Genomic DNA, 25179 nt, shown 5'->3' with positions numbered 1-25179 from the left:
AGACTTTGAGGATGGCCTGGTGTCAAGGGCAGCAAAGAAGCCACTTCTCTCCAGGAAAAACATCAGGGACAGACTGATATTTTGCAAAAGGTACAGGGATTGGACTGCTGAGGACTGGGGTAGTCATTTTCTCTGATGAATCCCCTTTCCGATTGTTTGAGCGGTGTGCGCTACCATCAGTCCTGTGTCATGCCAACAGTAAAGCATCCTGAGACCATTCATGTGTGGGGTTGCTTCTCAGCCAAGGGAGTGGGCTTACTGACAATTTTGACTAAGAACACAGCCATGAATAAAGAGTGGTACCAACACATCCTCTGAGAGCAACTTCTCCCAACCATCCAGGAACAGTTTGGTGACGAACAATACCTTTTCAAGCATGATGGAGCACCTTGCCATAAGGCAAAAGTGATAACAAAATGGCCCGGGGAACAAAACATTGATATTTTGGGTCCATGGCCAGGAAACTCCCCAGACCTTAATCCCATTGAGAACTTGTGGTCAATCCTCAAGAGGCAGGTGGACAAACAAAAAACCCACAAATTCTGACAAACTCCAAGCATTGATTATGCAAGAATGGGCTGCCATCAGTCAGGATGTGTCCCAGAATTTAATTGACAGCATGCCAGGGCGGATTGCAGAGGTCTTGAAAAAGAAGTGTCAACACTGCAAATATTGACTCTTTGCATCAACTTCATGTAATTGTCAATAAAAGCCTTTGACACTTATGAAATGCTTGTAATTATACTTCAGTATTCCATAGTAACATCTGACAAAAATATCTAAAGACACTGAAGCAGCAAACTTTGTGGAAATTAATATTTGTGTCATTCTCAATACTTTTTTCCACGACTGTACTGTCAGCTAGTAAATCAGCTGAGATGAAGGTACACAGATTGGGAGTGGAGCATGGCGAGTAGTCCCATAAAGACATGGACTGACAATCAGTTCCACATCCTTAACATTTAAGGATGTGATTGTCACGTTCCTGACCTGTTTTCTGTTGTTTTGTATGTGTGTGATGGTCAGGGCGTGAGTTTTGGGTGGGCATTCTATGTTGTGTGTTTCTATGTTGGTTTAGGGTTGCCTGGTATGGCTCTTAATTAGAGGCATGTGTTTTGCGTTCCTCTAATTAAGAGTCATATTTAGGTAGGTTGTTTCACTGTGTTCGTTGTGGGTGGTTGTCTCCTGTGTCAGTGTTTGTCGCACCATACGGGACTGTTCGGTTTGTGTTGTACATCGTCATTTTTATGTGTAGGCTATTTTCCCTGTTCGTGCGTTCTCGTGTTTAATGTAAGTTCGTCGTTCAGGTCTGTCTACTCCGTTTGTTGTTTTGTTAGTTTATAGTGAAGTTCGTGTTTTCGTCTTGTCTTTAATAAATATTATGTGTTCACAACCCGCTGCGCCTTGGTTCCCTCAATACTCCTCCTTTTCGGTTGAAGAGGAGGAGGACCACCGTAACAGAACCACCCACCAATCCAGAATCAAGCAGCGGTGTAAACGGAGTAAGGGACAGCGCAAGAAGGAGGAATGGACTTGGGACGATGTATTGGACGGTAAAGGTTGCTACACATGGGAGGAGATCCTGGCTGGAAGGGATCGCCTCCCATGGGAACAGCTGGAGGCACTGAGGAGAGCAGAGGCAACCGGAGAAGGGAACCGGAGTTATGAGGGGACGCGTCTAGCACGGAAGCCCGAAAAGCCCGTGAGTACCACCCAAAAATTTCTTGGGGGGGGGCTAAGAGGTAGTGGGCCAAGGGCAGGTAGGAGACCTGCGCCCACTTACCAGGCTAACCGTGGAGAGCGGGAGTACGGGCAGACACCGTGTTACGCAGTAGAGCGCACGGTGTCCCCTGTACGTGTGCATAGCCCAGTGCGGGTTATTCCACCTCCCCGCACTGGTAGGGCTAGATTGGGCATTGAGCCAAATGTCATGAAGCCGGCCCTACATATCTGGCCACCAGTACGTCTCCTTGGGCCGGCTTACATGGCACCAGCTTTACGCATGGTGTCCCCGGTTCGCCTACATAGCCCGGTGCGGGTTATTCCACCTCTCCGCACTGGGCGGGCAACGGGGAGCATTCAACCAGGTAAGGTTGGGCAGGCTCGGTGCTCAAGGGAGCCAGTACGCCTACACGGTCCGGTATTTCCGGCGCTACCTCCTCACCCCAGTCCAGTACCACCAGTGCCTACACCACGCACCAGGCTTCCAGTGCATCTCCAGAGCCCTGTTCCTCCTCCACGCACTCTCCCTATGGTGCGTGTCTCCAGCCCAGTGCCTCCAGTTCCGGCACCACGCACCAAGCCTCCTGTGCGTCTCCAGAGCCCGGTACGCACTGTTCCTTCTCCCCGCACTCGCCCTAAGGTGCGTGCCCTCAGCCCGGTACCTCCAGTTCCGGTACCACGCACCAGGCCTACAGTGCGTCTCAGCCGGCCAGAGTCTGCCGTCTGCCCAGCGGCGCCTGAACTGCCCGTCTGCCCAGCGGCGCCTGAACTGCCCGTCTGCCCAGCGGCGCCTGAACTGCCCGTCTGCCCAGCGGCGCCTGAACTGCCCGTCTGCCCAGCGGCGCCTGAACTGCCCGTCTGCCCAACGCCGTCTGAACTGTCCGTCTGCCATGAGCCTGCAAAGCCGCCCGTCTGCCATGAGCCTGCAAAGCCGCCCGTCTGCCATGAGCCTACAGAGCCGTCCGCCAGACAGGAGCCGCTAGAGCCGTCCGCCAGACAGGAGCCGCTAGAGCCTTCCGCCAGACCGGATCAGCCAGAGCCTTCCGCCAGACCGGATCAGCCAGAGCCTTCCGCCAGACCGGATCAGCCAGAGCCTTCCGCCAGACCGGATCAGCCAGAGCCTTCCGCCAGACCGGATCAGCCAGAGCCTTCCGCCAGATCTGACCAGCCAGAGCCGTCAGCCAGCCATGACCAGCCAGAGCCGTCAGCCAGCCATGACCAGCCAGAGCCGTCAGCCAGCCATGACCGGCCAGAGCCGTCAGCCAGCCAGGATCCGCCAGCCAGCCAGGATCCGCCAGCCAGTCCGGAGCTGCCGTCCCTCAGCCCGGAGCTGCCGTCCCTCAGCCCGGAGCTGCCGTCCCTCAGCCCGGAGCTGCCGTCCCTCAGCCCGGAGCTGCCGTCCCTCATCCCGGTGCTGCCCCTTATCCCGGTGCTGCCCCTTATCCCGATGCTGCCCCTTCAGTTAGGTGGGTTTAGTTGGAGGGTGGTCATTGGGTGGGGGATACGGAAGCGGGGAGTGACTATGGTGGTGTGGGGACAGCGTCCAGAGCCGGAGCCACCACCGTGGACAGATGCCCACCCAGACCCTCCCCTAGACTTTTGGTGGTGCGTTCGGAGTACGCACCTTGAGGGGGGGGTTATGTCACGTTCCTGACCTATTTTTATGTTATTTTGATTATGTTTAGTTGGTCAGGGCGTGAGTTGGGGTGGGCATTGTATGTTGTGTGTGTTTGGTTAGTCTATGGGTGTTGTATGTGTATGGGATAGTGTTTGTTAGGTTGTCTAGTTATGTCTATGGCTGCCTAGATTGGGTCTCAATCAGAGACAGCTGTCATTCATTTGTCTCTGATTGGGAGCCATATTTAAGGTAGCCATAGGCAGTAGGCTTTTGTGGGTGTTTGTTTCCTGTGTCAGTGTTTGGACCACACAGGACTGTTTTGAGGTATGTCACGTTTGTTGTTTTGTAGTTTGTAGTGTTTTCTTGTTATTTACATTAAACATGTACAATTATCAATCCGCATCTTGGTCCGATCCATGCTCCTCCTCGTCTGAGGAGGAGAACGACTTTGACAGCCATTACAGTGATGGATTTAACCATTGCTAATGTACCACACTGACTCAGATGCAAATTGACAGAGGTATAAGTCAAAGAAACATGAGAAACAAAAATTATGTGGATATATTGAAGCAACATCTCAAGACATCAGTCAGGAAGTTAAAGCTTGGTCGCAAATGGGTCTTCCAAATGGACAATGACCCCAAGCATACTTCCAAAGTTGTGGCAAAATGACTTAAGGACAACAAAGTCAAGGTATTGGAGTGGCCATCACAAAGCCCTGGCCTCAATCCCATAGAAAATGTGTGGGCAGAACTGAAAAACCATGTGCGAGCAAGGAGGCCTACAAACCTGACTCAGTTACACCAGCTCTGTCAGGAGGAATGGGCCAAAATTCTCCCAACTTATTGAGGGAAGCTTGTGGAAGGCTACACGAAATGCTTGACCCAAGTTTAAATTGTTTAGGGCGATGTTACCAAATACTAATTGAGTGCATGTAAACTTCTGACTCAATGGGAATGTGATGAAAGAAATTTAAGCTGAAATAAATCCTCCTCTCTACTATTATTCTGACATTTCACATTCTTATATAAAGTGGTGATCCTAACTGACCTAAACCAGGGAATGTTTACAACGATTAAATGTCAGGAATTGTGAAAAATGGAATTTCAATTTATTTGGCTGATGTGTATGTAAACTTCAACTATGTCTTGCTCCCATGCAGATTTTGTATTTGCATAGGAAGGTGGATTCATTGCAAGCATCTAAAAGTAGGTATTGGGAATATTGTCAACCCTCAGAGTATCAAATGAGACAAATGTCTTATCAACAAATAGGTCACAAAAAAAGACCAGACCGTTCCTATGCCAGAACTGGAATGCCATGTCAATCTGTGACGCTGGGAAGAGATGATTAGATGTTAGAGAGAAGCCGCTTGCTTGTTTAAGGCTAAATTGACTTCGGAATTGGGACCAGATTTTAAGGGAGTTCTTAACAATGAAGTTCAAAACATGGGTGCCAAGGTTCATGGGCATTGGGGAGCAAGACAGGAGAAGTTGGAAGGCTTGACTAACTCCATGATGTTCCAAGTTGAGCCATCCTTGTTTTCAAATGTAGAAACCCAATTAACACATTTAGATATATTTGCTGACCAGTAGTAGTAATAGTGTAAAAAAAATGTATAGGCCCCGCGGGCTTAGGTCTCTAGATCTACCTTTCTCATTTGTGAATTTGATTTATTCCAAATTAAGTTGGAAATGTAGCTGTCCAGTTGTTTGAACATCGACTTTGGCAGAAACATGGGAATCATTTGGAATAAGTACAAAAACCTAGAGTAGGTAGTACAGTCATCTTAACAGAATTAATGCGACCCGTTAATGAAATGGGAAGAGACGACCACCTTATGAAATCCTGCTTAGTGCGCACCAGGAGTGTTTTGAAGCGTCTTAAATGAGCACGTGATCTTTATCCCCAAATAACTAAACACCTGATGCGCCACCTTAAATGGGAAATTGGCATACCCAATTCCTTCTGCTAACTGATTAACGGGGAGGAGCACGCTTTTTGTTAGGTTTAACTTATAACCAGAGAATGTCCCAAAACCTTGTAGCATGTCCAAGAGATAGGGTATAGACTCCACAGGCTTAGCGATGTATAAAATAAGATTGTCTGCATGTAAGGACACCTTGTGAGTTATGTTGCCCCTTAATCCTCTCCTCTGCCCGCAGGGCAATAGCAAGAGGCTCAATAGCCATATCAAATAGGAAAGAGGATAGACAGCAACACTGGCTGCCCCCCCCCCCCCCCCAGAGTAAAGAACATTAAATAGCCGGAGCATATTACAGAAAGATTGCCTACCTGAGATAAATCCAGTTTGGTCAGAGTTAATTATATTTGGCATCACTGTCTCCAAACGGCACGAGAGGACCTTAGTGAGAATTTCATAATCACAGCACAAAAGGCTTATAGGGCGGTATGAGCCACAGTCTATGGGATTCTTGTCTTTAAGCAACATCGAAATAGTCGCCTGGGTAAGTGTCTGTGGCAGTTTCTGACTAGAAAGGATTTCATTTTACATTGAGCTGAGGATAGGGGATCATTTAGAGGAGAATGCTTTATAAAATTCAATAGGGAAGCCCTCAGGCCCAGGAGCTTTACGGCTCTGCATGGACTGGACTGCCAGAGTAGCTTCATCATCACTTATTGAGGCATCCATGTTGGTTTGTTCATCTGAATTGAGACAGGGGATGTCCAGATTGTCTAGAAATGCATGCATACGAGGTGTCAGGAAGAGCCTCTGACGAGTAAAGAGCAGAGTAGAATTGCTTAAATTGATTGATTTCTTTGGGATTGGTAGAAGTTAAATCAGCTGCAACACAGATTTCAGGTATGGTGCTGCGAGCAGCGGATTGTCAAAGCTGGTAAGATAACAACTTTCCAGATTTCTCTCTGTGTTCATAGAATTTTTGCCTCGACTTAAACAGAAGCTGCTCCGTTTGTTTAGTGGACAGATTGCTACACCAATTGGATTTTGACAATCTCTTTGTAGAATTCACGAGTCGGAGAAGAGGCATGTCTAGAATGAGTTGAGTTAGCTCCGATAAGCATCTGGTGCGCTGTTTGTTGTCATACGCTGTGTATGAAATAATTTGGCCCCTTAGATATGCTTTTAACGACTCCCACACAGTAGAGAGAGACCCATCAGGGGTGCAGTTGATCTGTACAAAGACATCAATGTGAGTTGAAATGTTTTTTTTAAAGGCACTACAGGATAGTAGTGGGTCAAGTCGCCATGCGCATTGTGACACTGTACTGTCCGGAAAGCGGTTATCTAGCTGGACAGGGCTATGGTCTGAGATAATAATGCTGTGATTATTACGTTAGCACAGCTGAAAACAGTTGTTCTGATTAAAGAAGCAATAAAACTGGCCTTCTTTAGACTAGTTGAGTATCTGGAGCATCAGCATTTGTGGGTTAGATTACAGGCTCAAAATGGACAGAAACAAAGCACTTTCTTCTGAATCTCAGTCTATTCTTGTTCTGAAAAATTAGGGCTATTTCATGCGAGAAATTGCCAAGAAACTGAAGATCTCTTACAATGCTGTGTACAACTCCCTTCACAGAAAAGCGCACACTGGCTCTAACCAGAATAGAAAGAGAAGTGGGAGGCCCAGGTGCACAACTGAGCAAGAGGACAAGCACATTAGTGTGTCTAGTTTGAGAAACAGATGCCTCACAAGTCCTCAACTGGCAGCTTCATTAAATAGTACCCGCAAAACACCAGTATCAATGTCAACAGTGAAGAGGCGACTCCGGGATGCATGGTACTGGAGTGCTTTAAGACCATGCAAATGCTTAAGAGCGGTCAGGTAGGCTGGTTTCAGAAGGCCAGCATCCCGGAGTCGCCTCTTCATTGTTGACATGGTACTGGAGTGCTGGTATTATAGTGCAATGATACCAGAGGGAAACATTTAAAAAAATGCTATTTCAGAATGTGGCTGGGGGTGGAGTCATGTTCCCGTCATCCCCAGTGAAAGTTGCACCCGATGTCAGCACAACTGATATGAGCCATCCGGAAAGTAGGTGTGGCATTTCAATTGAGAATTGCAGAACGTTACCAGAAAGCATGATAGAAACTTCATTTGGTTGATTAAACGTTTTCATGGTTACAGTCTGACTGCTTGTTCTCTAGCAGTACTCAATCTGTAGTCAGAAAGTCCAGGGCCCCCTAGTTGAGAATGTTTCCAGGGGTGAAGTTTGTCTGGTTAGTGTACCTCTGGATCTCACAGGGAGACAGCATGTTGTCCCACATGTGGACATCCGTCAGCAGGCCAATGAACGACTGCTGCCGGGCGAAAAGCCAACCAAACTTAACCTGCTCCTGAAACAGGAAAATGTGTTCAGTAATAGAATGCCTTCTTGTTCTGTTCAGTGTTGAATGCTTTATTTCACTAGAGCTCTACTGTATGTGGCCAAGAGTAACACTATGGGGAATAGGGTTTCATTTAAAACAGCCATGTTTTGTACTAATCCTACCTGTCCAAGGATTATGTTTTTCTTTGATGGCTTCAGATTGGAAGAATTTCCTGGTGCTTGCTTTTCTGTGCAGCCACACCTGTCCAAGCCCTCAGAGGCCAAAGTGGAGCAGATACAGTGCCAGGAGTTGAGGGTGTAGTCCTGGTCATCAAAGACTGCTGCGCCGTTCTTGGAACGTTGTTCGATCTCACCTGCCAACATCCTCTTAAAGATGATAAAAGTACCTGTAGAGCCCTATAGAGGGAATGGGAGAAACGGTTAAGCATGGTGAGAAATGGTTAAGGTTCAGTCATGGATAACACCATACAAGTAGCAAAAATACTTAACTATAACAGCCATTTGTTTTAATAAGTTAGTCAATAAAAATAAACTTCAGTTTCAGTGTGAGAGATGTCAGTGTTTACCGGAGACAAACGGTGATAGCAGTGCATCTCTCTCTAGAGGTCAGTCTCACATGAGCTGTGTTGGTCTCTTGTGGAAAGGTCAACATTTTACCTGAGAGATATGTAGAGAGAGAACAGATTTTTCCTGATCAAAACATCTTTCTTAATTACACCTTTAGTCTGTGGTCTTATTTTAGCTTTTACATTTCACCCAACTTTAAAAAAAATGGTGCAAAATGCAGTCTAGCAAAAGTTAAGTGAGTGAACAAAAATCCCCGAAATACATTTGACTATAAAAGAATTTCATTACCATCATCACACTGACTAACTTACCTTGACATACAGCACATGTTGTAATCACCACAAGTACCAGTATGAATTGCTCCATTGGCAAAGATGAACAAATCCTTTTTTTCTCTTCTTAATCAATTCACTTTTTCTATTTCAATGTCATGTAACACAAAATGCACTGCAGAACAGAGAGGAGGAATGTTAGCTTGGTCAGATATAGGTGTGGAGGCTGATTGATAATGAGTTGTAGCTGGTGCACGTTGATGTAATAGAGGAGCTGCGTTCAAGGCAGCTACAGTAGTTGAACGAGTTACATTCAAGTCTGTTCTGTAGAGTCAGTTAGAGGACCCATCTTTGTATGTTTCAGTATGGTGTCTGTGAGAACAAGGGCAGTGCCATTGAGGCCATCTCGTTTTTAAAGTAGTACATTTTCTTCTTCTTTTGTATTTGAAAAAAGCATAAAGCTAATATTGGTGGTGGAAGCCCCCAATGGCAATGTCCATACAAAAACGGGTTATATCCATGATGAGTCCTCTAAGTTCATTATTAACTCCATCAATTACTTTCCTCTGTTGCATAGCCTGCCCTGTATGCTATTAATCTTCTACTTGCCATAGAACCGGTGCATATCTAGGAGGTGTTTACCCTTCCCAAATCCTAACTTTGAAACACTAGGGCGAAAAATGCTAAACTGACTTCAGTGCCTAGGATACACTTCATTCTGCACTTGGGGATATATTGTTTCCTGTTAGGCAACATCCCTGTAGATGGATAACAGACACAGGTTCTCCCTGGATGAAGTGAATGGTTTCAAACGTTCATTTGTCCTGAAGGCATACTGTGTGTCCATCCCAAATCAAACCCTATTCCATTTTTAATGCACTACTTTTGACCAGTATTGGGGGGGTTAGTGTTCAGAGTTAAAAGACTGTAGTTCTTCCGACTGCCATGGAAGTGTCTAGTCTTCAGAGATGTAAGGATAATTATTAGGAGCGAAACTAGGGTATTTGATGCAGTGAAAGTGGTGCACTATATAGGGTGTCATTTGGTAAACACTCTGTATCTGTCTCTCATCCTGTTTCACTAACTGCAGAGGAAATGGACAGCTATCCTCGGGTGAGATAGATAGTTTTGACAAATATGGACAGAGATTTTCTGTTTCCTGAGAGTTGCTGTGTCCGAATACCCAAACTGCTAAATAAACTCAGCAAAAAAAGAAACATCCCTTTTTCAGGACCCTGTCCTTCAAAGACAATTTGTAAAAATCCAAATATCTTCACAGATCTTCATTGTAAAGGGTTTAAACATTATTGTTCAATGAAACATAAACAGTTAATGAACATGCACCTGTGGAACGGTCGTTAAAACTTCTTGTCTATTCTATTCTAGATCATACAATATGCATATTATTATTACTATTGGATAGAAAACACTCAAGTTTCTAAAACTGTTTGAATTATATTTGTGAGTAAAACAGAACTCATTTGGCAGCAAACTTCCATACAGGAAGTGAAAAATCTGAAAACGAGGCTCTGTTTCAGGGCCTGCCTATTCAATTGCCTTAAATTTATCGATATGCATGCACTTCATACGCCTTCCACTAGATGTCAACAGGCAGTGGAAGGTGGAATGGGGTGTCTAGCTTGATCTGAGGTCGAACAAGAGCTTTTGGAGTGACAGGTCAGCCATTTTGTCAGTTTTCCAAGGCGCACGAAGGACCTCGACATTGTCTTCTGATAAGCGTTCGGTATACACGGCGAATATCTCCGGCTTTGATTTTATTTGATACATATTAGAAAAACATCATAAAGTAGGTTTTTTCAACCGAGTTTTATCAGTTTATTCAACGTTTATTGGGACTTTTGGAGTTTTCCGTTCTTTGCGCCAAGAGAGGATGGGAATGTTAGTAACCTTGGCTAGCATTGTGGCGCGAATTCGACAGAATAAATGGACATTCTAAAACCAAACAACGATTTATTCTGGACCAAGGACTCCTTGTACAACATTCTGATGGAAGCCAGCAAAAGTATGAAAACATTTATGATGTTATTTCGTATTTCTGTGTAAAATGTTGACTCCTATTCTCCTCCGTTTTGGTGAGCGCTGTCTCACAATAACGCAAGCTGTATGTTATGGTAAAGTTACTTTAAAAAATCTAACACAGCGGTTGCATTAAGAACCAGTGTATCTTTCATTTGCCATACAACAAGTATTTTTATGTAAAGCTTATGATGAGTTCTTTGGTCAGATTAGGTGAGTGTCCAAAATATCTCCGGACATTCTGGGAAAATGTTGCTACATATTCACAATGTATAACCACGATTGCAGCGCTAAATATGCACATTTTCGAACAAAACATAAGTGTATTGTATAACATGATGTTATAAGACTGTCATCTGATGACGTTGTCCAAAGGTTAGTGATTAATTTTATATCTTTTGCTGGTTTTTGCGAAAGCTACCTTTACGGTGAATAAATGCGTTTGTGTGTTTGGCTATTGTGGTAAGCTAATATAATTCTACATTGTGTTTTCGCTGTAAAACACTTAAAAAATCGGAAATATTGGCTGGATTCACAAGATGTTTATCTTTCATTTGCTGTACACCATGTATTTTTCATAAATGTTTTATGATGAGTATTTATGTATTTCACGTTGCTCTCTGTAATTATTCTGGCTGCTTTGGTGCTATTTGTGATGGTAGCTGCAATGTAAAACTATGATTTATACCTCAAATATGCGAATTTTTCGAACAAAACATAAATGTATTGTATAACATGTTATAAGACTGTCATCTGATGAAGTTGTTTCTTGGTTAGTGACTAATTATATCTCTATTTTGTCGGTTTTGTGAAAGCTACTTATGCGGTGGAAACATGGTGAAAATATGCGGTTGTGTGTTTGGCTATTGTGGTTAGCTAATAGAAATACATATTGTGTTTTCGCTGTAAAACTTTTTAAAAATCGGAAATGATGGCTGGATTCACAAGATGTTTATCTTTCATTTGCTGTATTGGACTTGTGATTTCATGAAAATTATATTATATGATATCCCTGTCCCGTTAGGCTAGGCTATGCTAGTCAGCTTTTTCAATGAGGAGGATCCCGGATCCGGGATGGGTATCACTGAAAGGTTAATTAAGACACTAACAGCTTACAGACGGTAGGCAATTAAGGTCACAGTTATGAAAACTTAGGACACTAAAGAGGCCTTTCTACTGACTCTGAAAAACACCAAAGAAAGATGCCCAGGGTCCCTGCTCATCTGCATGAACGTGCCTTAGGCATGCTGCAAGGAGGCTGAGGACTGCAGATGTGGCCAGGGCAATAAATTGCAATGTCCTTACTGTGAGACACCTAAGACAGCGCTACAGGGAGACAGGATGGACAGCTGATCGTCCTTGCAGTGGAAGATCATGTGTAACAACACCTGGACAGGATCGGTACATCCGAACATCACACCTGCGGGACAGGTACAGGATGGCAACAACAACAGCCCCAGTTACACCAGGAATGCACAATCCCTCCATCAGTGCACAGACTGTCCGCAATAGGCTGAGAGAGGCTGGACTGAAGGCTTGTAGGCCTGTTGTAAGGCAGGTCCTCACCAGACATCAATGGCAACAACATCACCTATGGGCACAAACCCATAGTCGCTGGACCAGACAGGACTGGCAAAAAGTGCTCTTCACTGACGAGTCGCGGTTTTGTCTCACCAGGGGTGATGGTCGGATTCGCATTTATCGTTGAAGGAATGAGCGTTACAGCGAGGCCTGTACTCTGGAGCGGGATCGATTTGGAGGTGGAGGGTCCGTCATGGTCTGGGGCGGTGTGTCACAGCATCATTGGACTGAGCTTGTTGTCATTGCAGGCAATCTCAACGCGGTGCATTACAGGGAAGACATCCTCCTCCCTCATGTGGTACCCTTCCTGCAGGCTCATCCTGACATGACCCTCCAGCATGACAATGCCACCAGCCATACTGCTCGTTCTGTGCGTGATTTCTTGCAAGACAGGAATATCAGTGTTCTGCCATGGCCAGCGAAGAGCCCGGATCTCAATCCCATTGAGCACGTCTGGGACCTATTGGATCGGAGGGTGAGGGTTAGGGCCATTCCCCCCCAGAAATGTCCAGGAACTTGCAGGTGCCTTGGTGGAAGAGTGGGGTAACATCTCACAGCAAGAACTGGCAAATCTGGTGCAGTCCATGAGGAGGAGATGCACTGCAGTACTTAATGCAGCTGGTGGCCACACCAGATACTGACTGTTACTTTTGATTTTGACCCCCCCTTTGTTCAGGAACACATTATTCAATTTCTGTTAGTCACATGTATGTGGAACTTGTTCAGTTTATGTCTCATTTGTTGAACCTTGTTATGTTCATACAAATATTTACACATGTTAAGTTTGCTGAAAATAAACGCAGTTGACAGTGAGAGGACGTTTCTTTTTTTGCTGAGTTTATGTACTCATCTTCGTATACTATTTAACAAGTAAAAAGCATGCATTATGCCACAAACGCAACAAAGCAGTAGCAGCTCCTGACTGGCTGAGTAGGTGGGCGGGGTCGAGTGCGGGTGGATTTTTCCAAATTCAACAGATATCCATTGCTTATAATAGCTCATTTCCAATTGGATTAATTTATCTAAACTCTGAATAGAATAGGACTGGAGTTATAGGCCTACTCAGGCTGGTTTAGGCATATACTGCAGTCCATACTGTATATATATATATATATATATATGTAGCCCTTTTATCCTATTTAAAAAGACTGAAGAAAGAAACAGATAATTATGTCCAATTTCAACATATTCATTAGTGAAACCAAAGTGCATGTATAAATTAAATGATATCCTAGTACACACATCAAAACTTTTCAAAAGTTAAAATCAGAAGGCTAGTGCATAGACAATCTTGGACAGTTGGTTGCATGGCAAATTCAGAACCACTGGACATCAACATAATAAACTAAAACTCGAGGAAAGGAGTCAGGATGACAGCTGGGGCTTAACCCAGGAGTTTTGGAAACTCTGGCCTAGCCTACAAAAGTAAAACAATCCATATGTTCAAATCAAAAGGCCTGATTAACATAACATCAGTAACGGAGCCACATGCCGAGTCCCTGGTGCAGACACATTCAGAAATCAAAAGAGGGTTTGGTGTTTAGTTTAAAATCTCTGATGATAGCCAAGAGAACAAGACACACTTTTCAATGAGAAAAAAAACCACTTCTGTTTTCAAAGCTGTAGTCTATGTCAAGGCTACTCGTGATCATTTTAAAGAGAAAAAAAATTACTTAGCCTACATTTAAACACCACCGCAGAAGCTTTGCTATTCGTCATCTTCCCAATTATCTAGCCTAGCTTTGTTGTTTGGCTTCTTGAAGAGAACTAGGGCCTATCATTTGCAGCCCACCTCTTCCACTATAAAACATGTTTTTGCATACTGAGAATACGTCATGCGTGATTGCGTAGTTTCCCACTATTCGTTGATTTTTTAATTAGAATGACACACACGCACATAATCAAACACACAAACACATGCCTACACACACACACACACACCATCTTGGTTGTCCATCGAAGACGATGATGACGGTGCTCCCCTTGGGGACGCTGGGGTAGGGGTGGGTTATATCTTTTGGTGCTTGTGTCACTTCATCTGGTTATGGAGGCCGATGCGAGAGCAGCACACTGGTGCAGCTGTGTTGGGAGTCTGATTGCATTATCCCAGCTGCGTATTGGGGTGCGTCTCTTGTATCTCATTTGTAAGATAGTGTCTTCCAGGTGCTGGGTAATCTGTCCTCCCAGGTTAGCCCTAGGATGTGCTGGATTCTAAATAGAGTGTGAATTTTGTTGCCAAGGGAGCACGTAGGGGAGAGGGCAGCACCAAGGTAGATGAAATGGGGTACCACTTTGAAGGGCACACTGGGGGATGTACTGTAGATGAGTCAAGAAAGTATTTCTGTTTTCTGGGTATTGACTTGGAGGCCGACAGAGAGGTAGAAGGAGGAGACCAGAAGTGTGTTCAACAAGGACTTGGTTTGTGAATGCTCGTGGCGAACTATGAGTTTGTTTTGAACAGAGTTTGCTGAACGTTTTTAACGTTCCATTTCTGTTAGTTCTTGGCAAAACTGAAATGGATGTAGCAAGAAGAGCAGCTGTTCTTGCTGCCGCTGGAGCAATTGTGGAAGATTTTTTACATTGTGTTCCCGATCCTATTGAAGCACTGTTTCCCCTACTAGCAGTTGCTATATATGGGATTGAAGATGAGTCCGGTAGAATACTGAATTATGTGGAGGAGGTGATCCCAACATACAGTGACCACTCCTTTCGGGATCAATTTCAGATGGGTCAGAAGACTTTCCAGGTAATTTGCACCACATTTGCATATTATATTTTGCATTAGATGTATTATTTATGATATGTGCATTCTCCTCTTTAAACATTTCTGAACGCTGTCTGATTTCCTGAATAAAATGAAATCAATCATAATACAAACAAGCCCAGCCTCATTGCAAGGTCGCAGTTGTAAATGAGAACTTGTTCTCAACTGGCCTACCTGGTTAAATAAAGGTGAAATAAAATAAAAAATAAAAATGATCTAGCTAGCCAACCACAGCTTTGCAGTCTCCATTTGCGTTGTGTTTGGTCAGTAGAATTGCCTCTTATGCAACTGAATTAAAATCATTATAAAAAACATATATGTCTCTATATATATCAAAACATAGGCAAATACATGATGTTTCAGTGTCCAGATTTAAAAAGTAGTGATTTACCAATTTACCAATCATTAACTAATTTAGTAACACCATCCTCATAAATTACAGCCTATTATTTAAGATACTCTGCACTGTAAATCTTTGTAAACTGACTATCAATAGGCTACTACTGCCATCTACTGGCAGATTTTGCATAGCAATTATGCAGTAAATCAACAACACCAATGAATAGCAGATTACTCAAGATTGTTAAGTGTTCTCAGCTGAAGGACAGAGCTAACAGATTCTTATTTTGCTTTGTTCCAGATACTGTGTGAAGACCTGGCTCCTCTGGTGTCTCATAGAGGTGGACCCATTGAAAATAGGGTGTTGGCCTTCCTGTGGCAGATGGCCACAGGAACTCTAGGTAGTGTGCGACAGCCAGCTCATTTTTACAAACATCTACACAGGGAATGCTGGTTCTGTGCACAATGTCAGTGTAAAGGACCAGCGACCTCAAGGCCCACCTGGAGACCAACCCAATTCCATCTGCTCTGGGATTCTGCATGCTCCCTGAGTGTGGATTTAATTGTCCCATTCAGAAACAACGGCCACCTTGAAGACGAACAAAAGCATTTCAACCAGGTCCACAGTTCAACACGTGGACACATTGAGAGGGCGTTTGGGATACTCAAGTGGAGGATACTGCTACACTTGGACATGTGCCTTCTTAACAAAGTACCATGGGATTGCCAGTGCATGTGTTCTCCAGAACTTGGTCCTGATCCATGAAGGGATAACGGAGGAAATACCAGTGGAGGCCCCCATTGCCCTTGTCCCTGCCCTTGCCCCAGACCCCCAAAGGGCAGCTGTTCTACAATCACAAACACACATGAATACCCAACCACACACGTATTTATGTGTTTGTGTTATTTGTGTTATTTAAGTTTCCATTTGAATAAAACATGTTCCAAAACAATTAGTTATTAACGATTTCAGTTAAACATACGAACAAGGAAAATCTCAGGATAATTCATTGTTAGTGTATAATTAAACAATAAATAAATAAATAGATTTAGGCTACTGTTCTTTGAAATTCTGGAGTGCAGCGGTAAACTGTTTAAGAATATTGTTCCTCTCACTCTGTGCTTGAATTGATCCAGACCTAAATTGTGTAGGTCTGAAATCCGAGTGGAGTTAGGGGGTGAGGTGCTGACTACTAAAACCTCTGTTAGCTACTTGGGATGTATCCTTGATGGAAGCTTGGGAGGTGGAGCATGGCCAATAAGGTGCTAGGGAAGGTTAATGCCAGGACTAAGTTTTTGGCTTGAAAGTCCACTGGCTTGAAAGTCTACTGCCCTCATTCAATGCCCTTTTGACTATGCTAGTACTTCCTGGTTTGGGGGCTTATCTAAACTTATGAAGGGGAAGCTCCAGATAGCCCAGAATAAGTTGATCAGGGTAGTATTGAAGGTGAGTCCACATACTCACATAGGCAGGAGCTGCTTTCAGGAACTAAACTGGCTGGCTGTTGAGGCTAGGGTGTACCAGATTAGACTAGGTTTGGTTTACAGGAGTATTTATGGTCCTGCGCCCAGATATTTAAGTGATTACTTTCCTCGTGTTAGGGATGCACACAATCACAGCACCAGATCAGGTGTTGCTGATACAGGTTCAGGAGTAATGTTTGGAAAGGTACTTTCTTGTATACTGGAGCCTCAGAATGGAATGAGTTGCATCTGCCTATAAAAACAACATCCTCTCTGGACAGCTTTAAAAATAAAGTAAAAGAATGTTTGATGTCCTCTGTGCCCATATGAATAACCCCTATGATGTAACTGGAATGATGAGATAGATGTTCTTCTTTTATGTTTTTGTTTTATTATTTCATTGCCATACTGTGTTCGATCTTGTATAGCCATCTTGTCTCAAGAGGACCACAATGGAAATAAGTCCCAGACTTTATTGTGTGTTATCCTCAATGATTTTATTCATGTGCATGTATGGCTTTTAAGTTTTATGTGTGCCTGTTTTTTTAAATGGTTGAATTAATAAACTAAACTAAACAAAACTGTCTGTTTCTGAAGTGTGCTGATATTGTCCAGTTTTGCCTCGAGCATCTCCTTTGGTCTTCTTTTTGGGTTGAGAGTGGGGAGTGGTATTGGCATGAGAGTTATAAGGTGCTGTAGCAGAGGGAGAGGGTGAGAGTGCATCAGTGTTACTGTGTGGGGTGTCTGCAGAGGTGCTGGGTTGAGTGACAGTGTATTTAGTATTGTGTGCTGTATGTTGTGTGTGTAGTGATGTTGGGGTTGGTGTAGGATGGAGGTGTTGTGGGTGACAGTATGAGTGTTGTGTGTGTGGGAAAAGATGATATAATGACTGCTGGGATAACCAGAGATGACCTCCTCCATTATGGAGTAGAACTCCCACTTCCTTCTCCCCTGCCCAGTCTTCTGATGCCCATCAATGATGGCCTTGTACCTGTGACACACAATTTGGCATCCTGAATGAACATTAACAATAGTTACATGACACTAAGCAGGAGTCATGTAGGTTGAAAAGTTTCAAGCCAGATGGTACTGTAGCTGGATTCTGTCGATTGAGCTGAGGGAGTTGTGTGACAGGTGTTTGACGGCAACAAGGAACATGTTGAATATGACTGGACCCATACCCCCACGTTGAAGGGCTCTGATTGAAGCCCACTAAGCACCACTCTGGCATGCATACCTTCATGGAACTGTTTTTATCAGGCATCAAGTTAAGACCCAAGTGCAGACTGTGTGAAGTAGCAATGTTTATTGTAACCGCAGGGGCAGGCAAATGACAGGTCAAGGCTGGCAGGGGTCAATAATCCAGAACAGAGGCCAAGATACAGGACGGCAGGCAGGCTCAGGTCAGGCAGAGGTCGGTAATCCAGAGGTGGAGCAAAGGTACAGGACGGCAGACAGGCTCAGGGTCAGGCAGTGGTCAGGTGGGCGGGTACGGAGTCAGGACAAGCAAAGTTCAAAAACCAGGAGGACGAGAAAAAGAGAGACTAGGGAAAAACAGGAGCTGAGATAAAACGCTGGTAGGCTTGAACAAACAAGACGAACTGGCAACAGACAGACAGAAAACACAGGTATAACTACACAGGGGATAATGGGGGAGATGGGAGACACCTGGAGGGGGGTGGAGACAACCACAAAGACAGGTGAAACAGATCAGGGTGTGACAGTTTTAGTATGCTCAGAAACTTGGGTGGCACCCCAAGTTTGGTGAGCTGCTGCCTGAGTATCTCACAGTTGATGGTGTAGAATGCTATTGCCGTAAGCCGCTTTGTCACCCTTAGTCTTGTAGATAGCTACAACATTTGCATCCTTCCAGTCCTGTGGTATGTCTTTGGACAGCCAGATAGACGTGATGAGACGATGCAAGTGGCAAAGGAGGAGGTATCTCCCATGCTTCAGGATCGCGGCTGGGATGCCATCGGTTCCAGAACTTGTTGTTTTTCAGACCTTTGACCACCTGGTGGACCTCAGAGAACTTTGGTGGGATGTGTAGACCCTGAATGGGCGGGATGTCTGGGAGTTTGTCGAGGTTGAGCAGGTCTGTGGGGTTGGTGTGGTTGAGGAAGTTTTCAAAGTGCTCCGCCATCTCTCTAAGATCCTTTGGTGGTCCTTGAAAAGCATGTTGCCCTTGGCAGACCTGATAAGGGTTATGGTGTGTTGGGTGTTTTTTGCATCCGCGAGGCTTTGTCTCATCTGCCTTTTGGACCCACCAGTTGTCCTCAATGGCACAGAGAGTGCGCTGGGTCTCTGCTTAAGCCTGGGAGAGGGAGAATTGGAGAGTGGTGGAGTCTGGGTTGGACAGGAGGGCTTGGTGATGTTTTTTGGTGTACCCGACTGATTCAGAAGCTGCTTCTGGATGGCTGTGCGCAGCTCAGTCTATATGGTGTTGGGGGAGTGGTTGGGGGGAGTTTGTTAGAGAAAAGACGGCAAAAGTTGTTAGTGATTGCAGGGTTTTTGAGGGCATTACAGTTGAGTCTCTTATTTGGTGCTTTCCTTGGATAACGTGGAAGGATCTTAATGCGGAGCTTGAATTTGATAATACGGTGATCAGTCCAGCATTCCGCCCCACATATGGCTCGGGTCACTAGCAACTCCTTTTGGTTGCACTAACGGACAATGATGTAATCTAGGATATGCCAGTGTATGGAGAAAGGGTGTTGCCAAGAGGTCTTGTATTTGTCCTTCAACTCGAACATGGTGTTGGTGATCACTAGGTGGTGTTCAGAGCATAGGGAGAGTAGCCGCAGCCCGTTGCTGTTCAGCTTTTGTCTTTGATTATTATTTGTGTACTTATTTGACATTTTAACACACACATTTCGCTGCACCCGCTAACATCTTCTAAACTGTGTATGTGACCAATAAACTTTGATTGACTTAGTACACATTCCCAGATCTGGTGTTCGAAACCCACCCTGGCATTGACGTCTCCCATGAGGAGTAGCTTGTCTGTGTGTGGTGTGTTTTGAATGGAAGTGTTGAGAGCTTTTTTTGCTTCATTGTCTGCGCATCCAGTGCCAACAGGGGAGTCAGTGATGCGCTGGAGGAATTAGGTTTTTCACAGCAAAAACCACTCCATGGAAGCAATGAACATTTTCCAGAACACCCTTCAAGAAGATGGTGTAGCACTCACCAATTTCTGTGAGAGTCTTCTCCATGTGAGCAGGTTTCACTGAGCGCTGCGATGTCGATGTTGCACTTCCTGAGTTCAAATTCAGAGATTCAGTGTTTAATAGTCACATCTACAGGGTTGCAGGTGTGATTGCAGGGTACATTGAAAATCTTAGGCTTTGAGCTCCAACGTGCAGGACTAAGTGAAATAAAATAATGACAATAGTAATAAAAAACATCAATAGAAATCGAAATAGCACTATATACACAATAACAATTGTGGCAGTGAGGAATAAATAAATATCCATTGGGGTGGAGGCAGAGTACAGATTGTTGAGCGGGTGGGGTGGAATGACCATAGAGGGAGCAGCAGCATGACCATTGAGTGAAATAAAAACATGAAACATTTTAATATATATAATAAGTAACAATCTACATACTAACAACTGCAACAGGGGTGGAATGTCCATATGGGAAGCAGCAGGTAAGGTAAGTGAGATTTGAGGGTGTGGGGGGGAGTAGCGGGGGGATGTCCATAAGGGAAGTAGCAAGTGGGAGGGGAGAGCAGGTAGCTGACTAGTGGTGGCTATTCAGCAGCCTGATAGTCTGAGGGTAGAAACTACTGGCCAGTCTTTCAGTTTTTGCCATGATGCTCCTGTACTGCCCACGTCTGAGTGTTTGAAGCTGGGAGAACAGGGCATGGCTTGGATGGCTGGGGTCCCTGATGATCTTCTTGGCCTTCCTGAGACACCTGGTGTTGTAGGTGTCCTGTAGGGCAGACAGTGTGCACCCAATGGTGTGTTTGGCTGCACGTATCACCCTCTGAAGAGCCTTGCGGTCCGTGGCGGTGGAGTTGCTGTGCCAGGCTGTGATGCAGCCCGACAGTATGCTCTTGATGGTGCTCCTAAGGTCGTTGTGTTCATGGGCCAAGAGGGCTGGCCTTCTGTTCGGATGGGGGAGGGGTGGAGCAAAAAGCTTGCGCAGGGAGTAGATTAAGGGGAGGGTATGGGTGCGCAGTCCCTACACCCACCATCTTCACTCCAGCCAGACAGACTACTGTAAAACATATTACAGCATCCCTCTGCTGATGTAGAATTTTGATGAAGGAATTATTTTAAACACAAAGTGACTGTGGAATGAATTCACATCAAGCCAAGTACTGCCACAGAACATGAATAACTGCAGTTTAATCAATTAAATAGGCAGAAAACACAGTTATAGATTTAATAAGAAAATGATAAGGGATGAATGTTCTCTAAACTTTGTGTGTAGTATTAGAATCCTCAGTGGTGTTTCTGTATCAACATCTGGGAGTAAAATGTGAGTATTGGGATATATGACCTGTGGGTGTTGTTTTTCTACTGTTAAACCTTCCAGAGGTCTACAGAGGATCAGTTATAGCTATGGTTATAGCTATGGTTTACATGGCTTCTTCTCAGATAAGAATGTTTGGCAACAAACATTATCTTAGTATGGTCTCAGATGTTGAAAACCAATCCTATCCACATACACGCACATGCACACATACACATACACACACGTTATCTGAGATTGCAGATAGTGTGTAAATAAAGCTGTTAGATGCTGGATAATAGGATGCCTCCTGTGAAACGTTCTGCTTTGGGCAACAGTTTTCACTCTCATATTACCATATTGCGTGCGCGCACGTGTGTGTGTGTGCGTGCGTGCGTGCGAGTGTGTGTGTGTGTTATTCTCATATTATCAGATTGCTGGTGTTAATTCAGGATAGTTATTTTTTGCAGCAGGTTGTGTGTGTGTGTGTGTGTGTGTGTGTGTGTGTGTGTGTGTGTGTGTGTGTGTGTGTGTGTGTGTGTGTGTGTGTGTGTGTGTGTGTGTGTGTGTGTGTGTGTGTGTGTGTGTGTGTGTGTGTGTGTGTGTGTGTGTGTGTGTGCTGTAGGGTGCAGCAGGTTGTGTGTGTGTGTGTAGTGCATGGGTGAAAAATTAGATATCAGTGTATATCTTCAAGATCTTATTAAGTTGTAACGACACTAGTAACATTGTGAAACACACTGGCTTACATCCTGCCTTTGCACTAATGTTTAATTTCACGCTGAAGAGCAGCCCTGACATTCGTAACAAGGTTATATTTATCCTAGCATGATAGAACCACTGACAGCTAAATCACGCAACCGACACAGTACGTACTGTAAGCTCAACGTTTATTTACATTGTCAGTTTCTGATGGTATACTGTCAGCTGAAAGACATCTAGTGACATGGCCTTTTCAATTTACACAATTATAGAAAGTTACCAGATAGCTTAATAGACACTTGATTATTATTTGTTTGAGTGATAATGGTTACAGTCTGATTGCCTGTTCTGCCTTTAGTCTGGAAGTCCAAGGCCTTCCAGTTGAGCATGTCGCCGGTGGTCAAGTTCATCTGGTTGGTGCTCCTCTGGATCTCACAGGGAGACAGCACGTAGTCCCAAATGTGGACGTCTGTCAGCAGGCCAACAAATGACTAATGCTAGTTGAAACGACCGCTGAACCAATCCTGATCCTGAAACAGGAAACAACAACATGTTGTGTTCAGTAATCGAATGCTTTCTTGTTCTTTTCAATGTTGGATGCTTTATTTTCAAGCAGGAAAGACTATGGATTTTTCAGCTTACATTTAGTTCGACTTGGAAAAATAAACAGGTGCAAATTGTGTACTCTAGCAAAAGTTTAAATAGTAGTGAGCAAACACAAAACCACTAAACATGTCAAAACAGAATAAGTTTTACTTTCTACTATTTACTGTCATATTTCATTGCAGTTATCACAGTGACTATCTTACCTTGAGGTACAGCACAGCATGTTGTAATCACCACAATTACTAATAGGAATTTCTCCATCTGGTAAGAATTAAAAAACAGTTATTTTTTCTTAATTCACTTTTTTAATGCATATGAAAAACATCTGCCCTGTATGTTACTGAGCAGAACAGTAATATACCATTTATCATAGCTTTGATGAAAAACATCTGCCCTGTATGCTAATAAGCAGACCATTTAAGTTAGATTCATGGTGCTGTTTAATATTTTTTTTAAATAAGCTTTTTTAAGTTGACTGAGAACACGTTCTCATGTACAGCAACGACCTGGGGAATAGTTACAGGGGAGAGGAGGGGGGATGAATGAGCCAATTGGAAGCTGAGGATGATTAGGTGGCCATGGTAGTACGAGGGCCAGATTGGGAATTTAGCCAGAACACCGGGGTGAACACCCCTACTTTTACGATATGTGCCATGGGTTCTTTAGTGACCACAGAGTCAGGACACCCGTTTGACGTCCCACCCAAAAGACGGCACATTACACAGGGCAATGGTTAACATCAATTTGTAAAACACATGATCTTACCTTGTGGGTTGTCAGAGTGCCTTGTTGGTGTGTGTGAGGGAGATGAATACTTATCTTCTACTTGTTTCCTCATTCATTTATATCATCAGCAGTTATGACACAAAAAGTAACAGGTATATTATGCAAACATGACAGGCATTATTGACCTAAACAGGTATTATTCACCAGTTCCCTTACTTATAGAAATATTGACTCAATCACACAAGAGGAAACATCAGCATAATAGACAACATAATAGAAAACAGGAGGGCAGCTCCTGCTCAGCACAGTCCAAGCTCTTTTCTGTCTTGGCAATCCAATGGTGGAACCAGCTTCCCGCTGAAGCTAGGACAGCAGAGTCCCTGCCCATCTTCCGAAATCACCTGAAACCCTACCTCTTCAAATAGTATCTTAAATAATACCCCTCCTTACCTCGAATCCCCCCCCCCCAAAAAAAATAAATCAATAAAATATAATTCCTGAAGCAACATTTGCACTTGACTGCTCCCTTTCTAGCTCTGACTTTGCTGAGAACTACTTTATTGGGGAAAAACCTGGCATCCTTTCACTCCCTCCTCTCTACATTCTCCTCTTCTGTCTCTGCTGCTAAAGCCAATTTCTACCACTCTAAATTCCAAGCATCTGCCTCTAACCCTAGGAAGCTCTTTGCCACCTTCTCCTCCCTCCTGAATCCTCCTCCCCCTCCTCCCCCCTCCTCCCTCTCTGCTGATGACTTCGTCAACCATTTTGAAAAGAAGGTCGACGACATCCGATCCTCGTTTGCTAAGTCAAACGACACCGCTGGTTCTGCTCACACTGCCCTACCCTGTGCTTTGACCTCTTTCTCCCCTCTCTCTCCAGATGAAATCTCGCGTCTTGTGACGGCCGGCCGCCCAACAACCTGCCCGCTTGACCCTATCCCCTCCTCTCTTCTCCAGACCATTTCCGGAGACCTTCTCCCTTACCTCACCTCGCTCATCAACTCATCCTTGACCGCTGGCTACGTCCCTTCCGTCTTCAAGAGAGCGAGAGTTGCACCCCTTCTGAAAAAACCTACACTCGATCCCTCCGATGTCAACAACTACAGACCAGTATCCCTTCTTTCTTTTCTCTCCAAAACTCTTGAACGTGCCGTCCTTAGCCAGCTCTCCTGCTATCTCTCTCAGAATGACCTTCTTGATCCAAATCAGTCAGGTTTCAAGACTAGTCATTCAACTGAGACTGCTCTTCTCTGTGTCACGGAGGCGCTCCGCACTGCTAAAGCTAACTCTCTCTCCTCTGCTCTCATCCTTCTAGACCTATCGGCTGCCTTTGATACTGTGAACCATCAGATCCTCCTCTCCACCCTCTCCGAGCTGGGCATCTCCGGCGCGGCCCACGCTTGGATTGCGTCCTACCTGACAGGTCGCTCCTACCAGGTGGCGTGGCGAGAATCTGTCTCCGCACCACGTGCTCTCACCACTGGTGTCCCCCAGGGCTCTGTTCTAGGCCCTCTCCTATTCTCGCTATACACCAAGTCACTTGGCTCTGTCATATCCTCACATGGTCTCTCCTATCATTGCTATGCAGACGACACACAATTAATCTTCTCCTTTCCCCCCTCTGATAACCAGGTGGTGAATCGCATCTCTGCATGTCTGGCAGACATATCAGTGTGGATGACGGATCACCACCTCAAGCTGAACCTCGGCAAGACGGAGCTGCTCTTCCTCCCGGGGAAGGACTGCCCGTTCCATGATCTCGCCATCACGGTTGACAACTCCATTGTGTCCTCCTCCCAGAGTGCTAAGAACCTTGGCGTGATCCTGGACAACACCCTGTCGTTCTCAACTAACATCAAGGCGGTGACCCGTTCCTGTAGGTTCATGCTCTACAACATTCGCAGAGTACGACCCTGCCTCACGCAGGAAGCGGCGCAGGTCCTAATCCAGGCACTTGTCATCTCCCGTCTGGATTACTGCAACTCGCTGTTGGCTGGGCTCCCTGCCTGTGCCATT

The 25179-nt window shown here is 44.7% G+C and overlaps 1 pseudogene; it reads right to left on the bottom strand.

Moving 5' to 3' along the window:
• Positions 1-7427: 7427 nt before the first annotated feature.
• Positions 7428-8655, bottom strand: LOC139564088 (serum amyloid P-component-like; annotated as a pseudogene).
• Positions 8656-25179: the final 16524 nt, after the last annotated feature.

Source organism: Salvelinus alpinus, chromosome 35, assembly GCF_045679555.1.
Source record: "Salvelinus alpinus chromosome 35, SLU_Salpinus.1, whole genome shotgun sequence".
Taxonomy (NCBI): domain Eukaryota; kingdom Metazoa; phylum Chordata; class Actinopteri; order Salmoniformes; family Salmonidae; genus Salvelinus; species Salvelinus alpinus.
Note: the sequence above shows the minus strand (reverse complement) of the source record. Positions and strands in the feature narration are given on the sequence as shown.